General features: G+C 46.9%; 1 long non-coding RNA gene across 3 annotated transcripts; it reads left to right on the top strand.

Moving 5' to 3' along the window:
* Positions 1-4,837: 4,837 nt before the first annotated feature.
* LOC124092214 (uncharacterized) lies at positions 4,838-7,339 on the top strand. Of its 3 annotated transcripts, none has more exons than XR_006851560.2 (3): positions 4,838-4,971; positions 5,807-6,012; positions 6,809-7,339. It is a non-coding gene; the product is annotated as an uncharacterized LOC124092214 (long non-coding RNA). The 3 variants fall into 3 exon arrangements; XR_006851557.2 differs by having other exon boundaries at positions 4,842-5,095; XR_006851561.2 differs by having other exon boundaries at positions 4,843-5,095; positions 5,845-6,012.
* Positions 7,340-7,748: the final 409 nt, after the last annotated feature.

Consider the following 7,748-nt stretch of genomic DNA (forward strand, 5'->3'; position numbering starts at 1 on the left):
AAATTTATTATGTAGGCTGGGTATTATTAACAACTGTGCTATTCTATCTCCAGGTGAAATTACTGATATACCTCTTGGAGAACTAGCTATAATTTTTATTTCACCTACATAATCGGGATCAATTACCCCAGGACTTATCATAAGTCCTTTTAATGTAGATGAACTACGTCCCAATAATAAGCCTACTGTTCCTTGGGGAAGAGGTCCTTTTACTCCTGTGGGAATGATTTGAACTCCCATCTCTGGAGTTAATACTGCTCTGGCAGAGGCACAGATGTCCAACCCTGCGCTCCCTCGGGTTTGTCTGATGAGGGATTTAATGGACAATGTGTCCTGGGCACTACCCTGATGGTGTTGCTGGGATCCTCCACTGCCCCGTATATTTGTGGTTGTGGGCCCCGGAGCATTGGGCCCCCCTGTCCGTTTTTTGGCAATGGAGCCTGATGCCTTTCTCCACGATATCTTGGATAAATACCTGGTCTTTGTCCGTTTTTTGATAAGGGAGTACCTTCTATGGTGGTTTGAGAACGGCATTCATTAGCCCAATGTCTCCCTCTACGGCATCGTGGGCAAATACCCGGTATTCTATTCCTTTGATACCTACTTTTGTTAAACCCTCCTCTTATGGGGCAATTCCTTTTAAAATGTCCTGTTTGTTCACAATCATAGCATGTTTTTGGCCTGGCATCTAAAGCCTGTTGTACTGCAGCTGCCAAGACTTGCCCTTGTTCATTAATATCTCTACATAATTTAATATATGTGTTTAAATCTTCATGTCTCCATGGTCTAATAACCTCTCTGCAGCAACGATTTGCTTGGTCATAAGCCAGTTGTTTTATTAATGGCATTGCTTGTTCTGTATCCCCAAAAATTTTGGCAGCCGTTTGAATTAGCCTATCTACAAAGTCAGCGTAAGGTTCATTAGCTCTCTGTATTACCTTAGATAGCTGACCTTGTAAATCTCCATGTCCTTGTAAAGTCTTCCATGCCCTAACTGCGTCTGCAGCAATTTGTGCATATATAGCAGGATCATATTCAATTTGTTGCCGTTGACCCTCATAAGGTCCTTTTCCTAACAACATATCTAGATTTCTTTGAGGGTAACCGGCTGCTGCATTTCGCCTAGCTGTCTCCGCACAAAATTCCTCATTGGCAACCTTCCATAACAAATATTGTCCTCCATTTAGTACAGATTTACACATGCTAGCCCAATCTGCTGGCGTCATGTCCAAGTTAGTAATGGACTCGACCATGCTTACCGTGAAGGGAGCTTGGGGCCCGTAGGTTGTTACAGCCTCCTTTAACTGCTTCACTGTTTTAAAATCTAAAGCACGGTGAATTCGCTGCCCTCCTGCCTGTTCAAGTACAGGGCATGCTAATCTTTGAGGTCCTGTCTCAGGATCCCATTTATCAACTACGGGGTTTGAGGGCCACTCAGCTGTCTCCATCGGTGGGGCTGTTGGTTGAATTATGCCCTCTTGTGATAAAATGGAGTTAGTAACAGCCTCCTGTTGTGGCCTTTTTCCTAACAACCCCTTTTCCTTTAAATTTTCTTCCTCTGTCTGACTAGCTCGAGAGACCTTCTCTTTTGCTTGATCTAAAATGTCTTTCTCCATGGTCTGAACCTCTAACAATTTACTTAACATCTTTTCGGTTTGTTTTTTACTAATTTCTAATCTACTATAAAGATAACGCAACCCAATAAGATAGCACAAAACAAAGCCGAAACTGAATGAAACAAAAACGGAATAAAAAATCGTTGTATCAATTTTCTCTTCCTCAGGGCCGACAAACTTCAAACCTTTAGTCAACCATTTTTTCCAGTTTGCCTGAGAAATTTCTAGGGATAGGCAGCTTGAAACAAAAACAAGATAAATCAAAACAATAACACATTGTTTTTTGAGTTGGTCACCCATTCTTTCGCTCTTCCTCAGGGGCGAGCAATTTCACTTACCTCCAAGCTTCAGAAGTTCCCCGTACAAGCCACCAAATGCCGCAGTCTGGCTGGGCACAAATGCCGCAGTCTGGCTGGGCACACAATCACGAGCCACCACACAGCTTGTAGATTCAAACAGCAACTCTTTATTCCCGAACTCACACCAGCCGTCTACAATCACGTTCTGGGGAAATCCACGTTCTCTTCCCAAATCCTCCTTCTCTCCCAAATTCCTCCACTGGGCTTCTATCTCCAAAATATACTGTCTGAATCCCGTGAGAACTCAAGGGGAACTCAGGCAGCAGGATACGCCCTATTCCCAGCAGGAATAATCTTAAACCTTAAACCTGGAACCTAAACTGGGAACGCCCTAAACAAGATTATCTTAAAACCGGGAACACCCTAATCTGCCTTGGTCCTTGAGCAAGGTTAAGTACATTCAATGTCACTGCAACATGGGGTACGCTGGCAAGGAAATTGTCATACTTACTTGGCTAATGGCTCCCAGCAAGAGAGGTGTGTTAAAGTCACCCAAGATTATTGTGTTGTGGTCAGTTTGGCTCTTGAACTTGAGAAGAATTTGTTTGATGAACACAGGTGCAACTTTGGGGCATATATGTTTATGATTGTTATGTCTTGTTGGTGTATAGTTCCCTTGAGCAGTACCTAATGTCCATCTTTGTCCCTTTTGATTAACTTTGGCTTGAAGTCTACTTTATTTGATATGAGGATGGAAACCCCTGCTTGCTTCCACAGTCCATGTGAGTGGTATGATTTTTCCCAACCTTTCACCTTCAGTCTGTGTATGTCTCTTCCTATCAGATGAGTCTCCTGGAGGCAGCATATTGTTGGGTCTTTTTGAATCCAATCTGCTAGCCTATGTCTTTTGATTGGTGAGTTTAAGCCATTAACATTCAGGGTTACTATTGAGACATGGTTTGTATTTCCAGCCATATTTGTTTATGTTTGTTATTTAACTTTTCTTGATTTTCTTCTTTGATTAGCTTTTTCCTTTAAGGGACTACCTCCCTCTGCTGATTTTCATTGGTGTTTTCATGCAATATTTTTCCAAGGATGTTTTGTAGTGCTGGTTTTCTAGCTATAAATTCTTTTAACTTTTGTTTATCATGGAAGGTTTTTATTTCGTCTTCAAATCTAAAGCTTAATTTTGCTGGATATGAGATTCTTGGTTGGAACCCATTTTCTTTCAGATCTTGATATGTGTTGTTCCAGGATCTTCTAGCTTTCAGGGTCTGTGTTGAAAAATCTGCCATTATCCTAATTGGTTTTCCCCTATAAGTAATCCGATTCCTTTCTCTCATGGCTTTTAAACTTCTTTACTTATTCTATATGTTGGGCATTTTTATTATATTGTGCATTGGTGTGGATCTGTTGTGATTTTGTACATTCAGTGCCCTGTGGTCTTTTTGAATTTGTATTTACAATTCATTCTTCCTGTTTGGAAGGTTTTCTTATATTATTTCATTGAGTAGATTGCTCATTCCTTTGGTTTGGACCTCTATGTCTTCCTCTATCCTGATAACTCTTCAATATGGTCTTTAATGCTATCCCATATTTCTTGAATGTTCTGCTCATGGTTTCTTACCTTTATCACTGAGTGGTCTATGTTCTTCTCAAGATTATATATTTTGTCTTCATTGTCTGATGTCCTGCCTTCCAAGTGGTCTACTCTGTTGGTGGTGCTTTCCTTTATGCTTTTAATTTGGTTTATTGTCTTTCATTTCAAGGATTTCTGTTTGTTTGTTTGTTTTTTAGCACCTCTATCTCCCTGTTGAGGTGATCTTTTGCTTCCTGTTATTGTTTATGTAGCTCCTTGATGAAGTGACCTTTCACTGCCTGTATTTGCTCTCTTATATCTTCCTTGAGTTCCCAGAACATTTTAACCATGTACATCCTGAACTCCTTCTCTGTCATTCCTCCTGGCTGCCAATGATCCTAATGATGTGGTGTCTCATTTGTTTGGGGCACTTTCTTCCCTTGTCTTTTCATGGGTGGGTCTTCCTTTCCAGCTCTGTGGGTCTGGGGTGTTATTGTTTTTACCCTATAGGTTTGTAGTGCTCTTGAAGGATTCCAAGACCTCTCCTTTGTGGGGAAGGACAATGTTAACAGATCCTAATATCAACAATATACCACTTATGACAATTGGTTATTATTAAGACGTTTACAGCTTAGTCTCAATGTACAGAAATGTTGGATTCAATCATTATCTAAAACATAATCAGTGGTTTTGTAAAAAGGTTTACAGATTCCGATGGTGGACAGTGACTGGGGGTGGGGCCTAGGACGATGTGCGGAGGAGACAGGATGTGAGGATACAGAGTTAATATATCTTAGGAAGTGTGAAAGGGAAACCTAGTGAAGAGGGTTAGTAGGAAGAGAATAGACAGGAAGTCATTTAGGGTAGGCAAGTATGTGGGACGACAGTAGAGCACATAAGACAAGCACACCTATGTATTTAGAAAAATAGAGGCTGTTAAAACAGTAAAATTTGGAGGGGAAAGAAAAATGAAGGGGCTGGGGATGTGGCTCAAGTGGTAGCACGCTCGCCTAGCATGTGTGAGGCACTGGGTTCGATTCTCAGCACCACATAAAAATAAAATAAAGATATTGTGTCTATCTAAAAATAAATAAATAAATAAAAAACTAAAAAAAAAAAAAAAAAGAAAAATGAAAGAAGAAAAAGGAAAAGAAAAAAAAGGCATATACAACACCTCTATATTATACTATTCAGATGACTCAGTCCTCAAAGCCGTGTTTCATGCAAAGTTCTTGGCTTCACATATGTTGGGGTGTGAGGGCCGGAGGATAGAGGGGGAGAAGCCAGGGTTGTAGCTAGCTGTAGAGCTCCGTGTCTGTGCTGCTTCTCTTCTCCTCCAGCAGGTGGCGTCGTCTGCTGTAAGCTGTGTCTCTGCCCTCGGGATGGTGGAGGTACCCGGTGGGAAGAGTGGTCGGGGGAGTGGCACCGTCAGCCCTGCAGGGAGACTGACCTCACGGGTCTCTTTTTGGGACCGCTGGTATGACTTGAGTGCCTGGTACTATCACCTCTCTTACCCGGAGGTTTTCCAGCTGCAGACTTCAGCCCCATCTCCCTCTCCCCTGGCAGTTCCCAATTGAGGAACCTCTCACCCCAGGGCTCCCGTGGGTGGCTCCTTGGTCGCACTGCACACCTGTGTTGGGCAGCTATTGTGTTGGGTCACTGCTGCTGGGGAGGGGGGAAGGTTGGAAGCCTGGTACCTGGCCGCTGGAGATCTGACCTGGGAACTGCCCCCAGCTGAATGGCGAGAATGTGGAGCCAAGATGGCGGCGGCCTGCTTTCAGCACCGGGGTGTCTGGGAGGTGGGGGAGCCTGGGGAGGTGGGGGGAGCCTGGGGAGGTGGGGGAGCCTCGGGAGGTGGGGGAGCCTGGGGAGGTGGGGGAGCCTCGGGAGGTGGGGGAGCCTGGGGAGGTGGGGGGAGCCTCGGGAGGTGGGGGAGCCTGGGGAGGTGGGGGGAGCCTCGGGAGGTGGGGGAGCCTGGGGAGGTGGGGGGAGCCTCGGGAGGTGGGGGAGCCTGGGGAGGTGGGGGGAGCCTGGGGAGGTGGGGGAGCCTGATGAGGTGGGGGAGCCTGGGGAGGTGGGGGGAGCCTGGGGAGGTGGGGGGAGTCTGGGGAGGTGGGGGGAGCCTGGGGAGGTGGGGGAGCCTCGGGAGGTGGGGAGAGCCTCGGGAGGTGGGGGAGCCTGGGGAGGTGGGGGAGCCTGGGGAGGTGGGGGGAGCCTGGGGAGGTGGGGGAGCCGGGGATGGCGTTGTGCTGTGGGTAGGAAGCAGCTGAGTGACCTGCGTGGGAGCCCAGCGAGGTCTTGGCCATCTGCAGATGTGCTGATAGGTGGTTCTGCTCTGGTGCTCGCCCAGCCTTGTGTGGGCTAGAACTTCGGGCTTTGGGTCCTGCTTGAACACCGGGCATCCTGGTTGAACCCTGAGGCCCGGGGCCCTGCGCAGGGTTACAGCACTGGTGATTTCTGCGGAGAGCGGCTGGACAGGGGTCCTCTACCACTCTCAGAGATGCGGTATTCCGACAAGGTGAGATCTGGGTCCTGGAGCCACACAGAATGCTGCCTCCCTCTGGCCCGCCATCTTGACCCCCGTGGCCCGTATTCTTGATGATTGCCATTCTGGCAGGAGGGAGATGAAATCTTACAGTAGTTTTGATTTGCCTTTCTCTAATTGCTAGAGATGCTGAACACTTTTTCATATATTTGTTGATCAGTTGTATTTCTAGTTCTGTGAAGTGTCTACTCAGTTTCTTAATGTCACTTACGACAACACATTCTCACTAGAACTACCTCAGTCCCAAAGCCCAGGATTTGTCTTAGGGCAGTGCCCTCTGTGACCTGATAGCCTTCCATGAGGTGCCACTGCTTACAGGTTCCACCACCTCAACATTGCCACACTGGGCATTCCGCTTCCGGTACATGACTGTAGGGGACACATTCAGACCATACCCAAACCATAAAAGGCCTTTATGATAAAGCAGTTCTAGGAACACTCTATATGGGTGCTGCTCTGCTTTGGTTGAGTGTTCCCCACAGAGTCCTGCATGGTGTCCCCAATCCATGGTGCTGTTGGGAGGTAGGGAGGTGGGGCCCAGTGAAAGGGTGCTGAGTCCCTGGGGCTCCTGACCCCTTCCTCACTTCCTGGCTCCCATGAAATGAACCCCATCTCTAAACAGGTGAATGCTTATGAGCAGCTTCCTCTACCACGTGCTCCCCCTGATTTACTGACTCAAAACAGGCTCAAAGCAAGTCACCGACCAGCCAGGTACTGAAATCTCCAAAACCACAAGGCACAACAAACCTTTCTTCTCTTGATATCTCAGGTGGTTTGCTCAGTAATGGAAAGTTGACTAACACAGGTGGGGAGAAAAGTCGCCTGTGAGAAAGCAAAACCTCAGGCCCTCCTGACATGGGAGTGAACGGAATCTCTAGTCACCACAAGCCGTGAGCGCAAGGAAGCAGGGTCCCCCTCATGACCAGAACCCAGAACAGTGACAACACGCAGGAGGTTCTCCAAGAGCACATGCGGAATGAAAGCACCATGACCTTGACCGGTCGAATGAGGCAGAGGGGCTGTTTCGTGGATTCTAGAGTCTTAGGAGGTCTATCAGCTTCTGCTTTTGCCTTCTTGGAGCCCTGAGTGACCAAGTTAAGAAGTCTGGTCATCCACTGGGAGAGGACGGGTGGACAGAAAGGCCCTAGAGGGTGAAAGTCATGAGAACGAGGATGAAAGTTCTGCCAGTCCCAGACGAGTGCCCCAACTCATGGAGGGGAAGCTGACCATCCTACCAAGCCCTGTAGGCCACTGGCAGATCCGGGGGCAAATAAAGCTGTCTTTGCTTTATGTCACTAAATTTTGAGGTCATTTGTTATGCACCAGGAGGTAGTGGAAAGTTCCCTTTTCCAAAACCATACAGGCAGGACAGATGGATGAGCATTTGAATGGATGTATAGAATGGGGGGGAGGGTTAGAGTGGAGGAGGGGTTGGGTGGGTGCATAGATGGGGGGTGGAGGATAGATTAACAAATGGGAGGGTGGGAAGCTGAGTGAGTAATTGAGTAGGTGGATGGATGGACAGATGGATGGATGGATGGACAGATGGATGAGTGAATGAATGAATGAGCGTGCGGTTGGGAGGGAATGGATGCTTTTGTGGTGGGTAGATGGCTATGCAGATGGGGGGACAGGCAATGAATGGAGGAATATGCATATGTGTTAAATAGAACTCTTAACAGCCATCGATTTGAGGCTAAAGATAATGA

This window comes from Marmota monax, unplaced genomic scaffold (genome assembly GCF_021218885.2).
Source record: "Marmota monax isolate L192 unplaced genomic scaffold, Marmota_monax_Labrador192_F-V1.1 WCK01_AAM20220418_F8-fsc00102, whole genome shotgun sequence".
Classification (NCBI taxonomy): Eukaryota; Metazoa; Chordata; class Mammalia; order Rodentia; family Sciuridae; genus Marmota; species Marmota monax.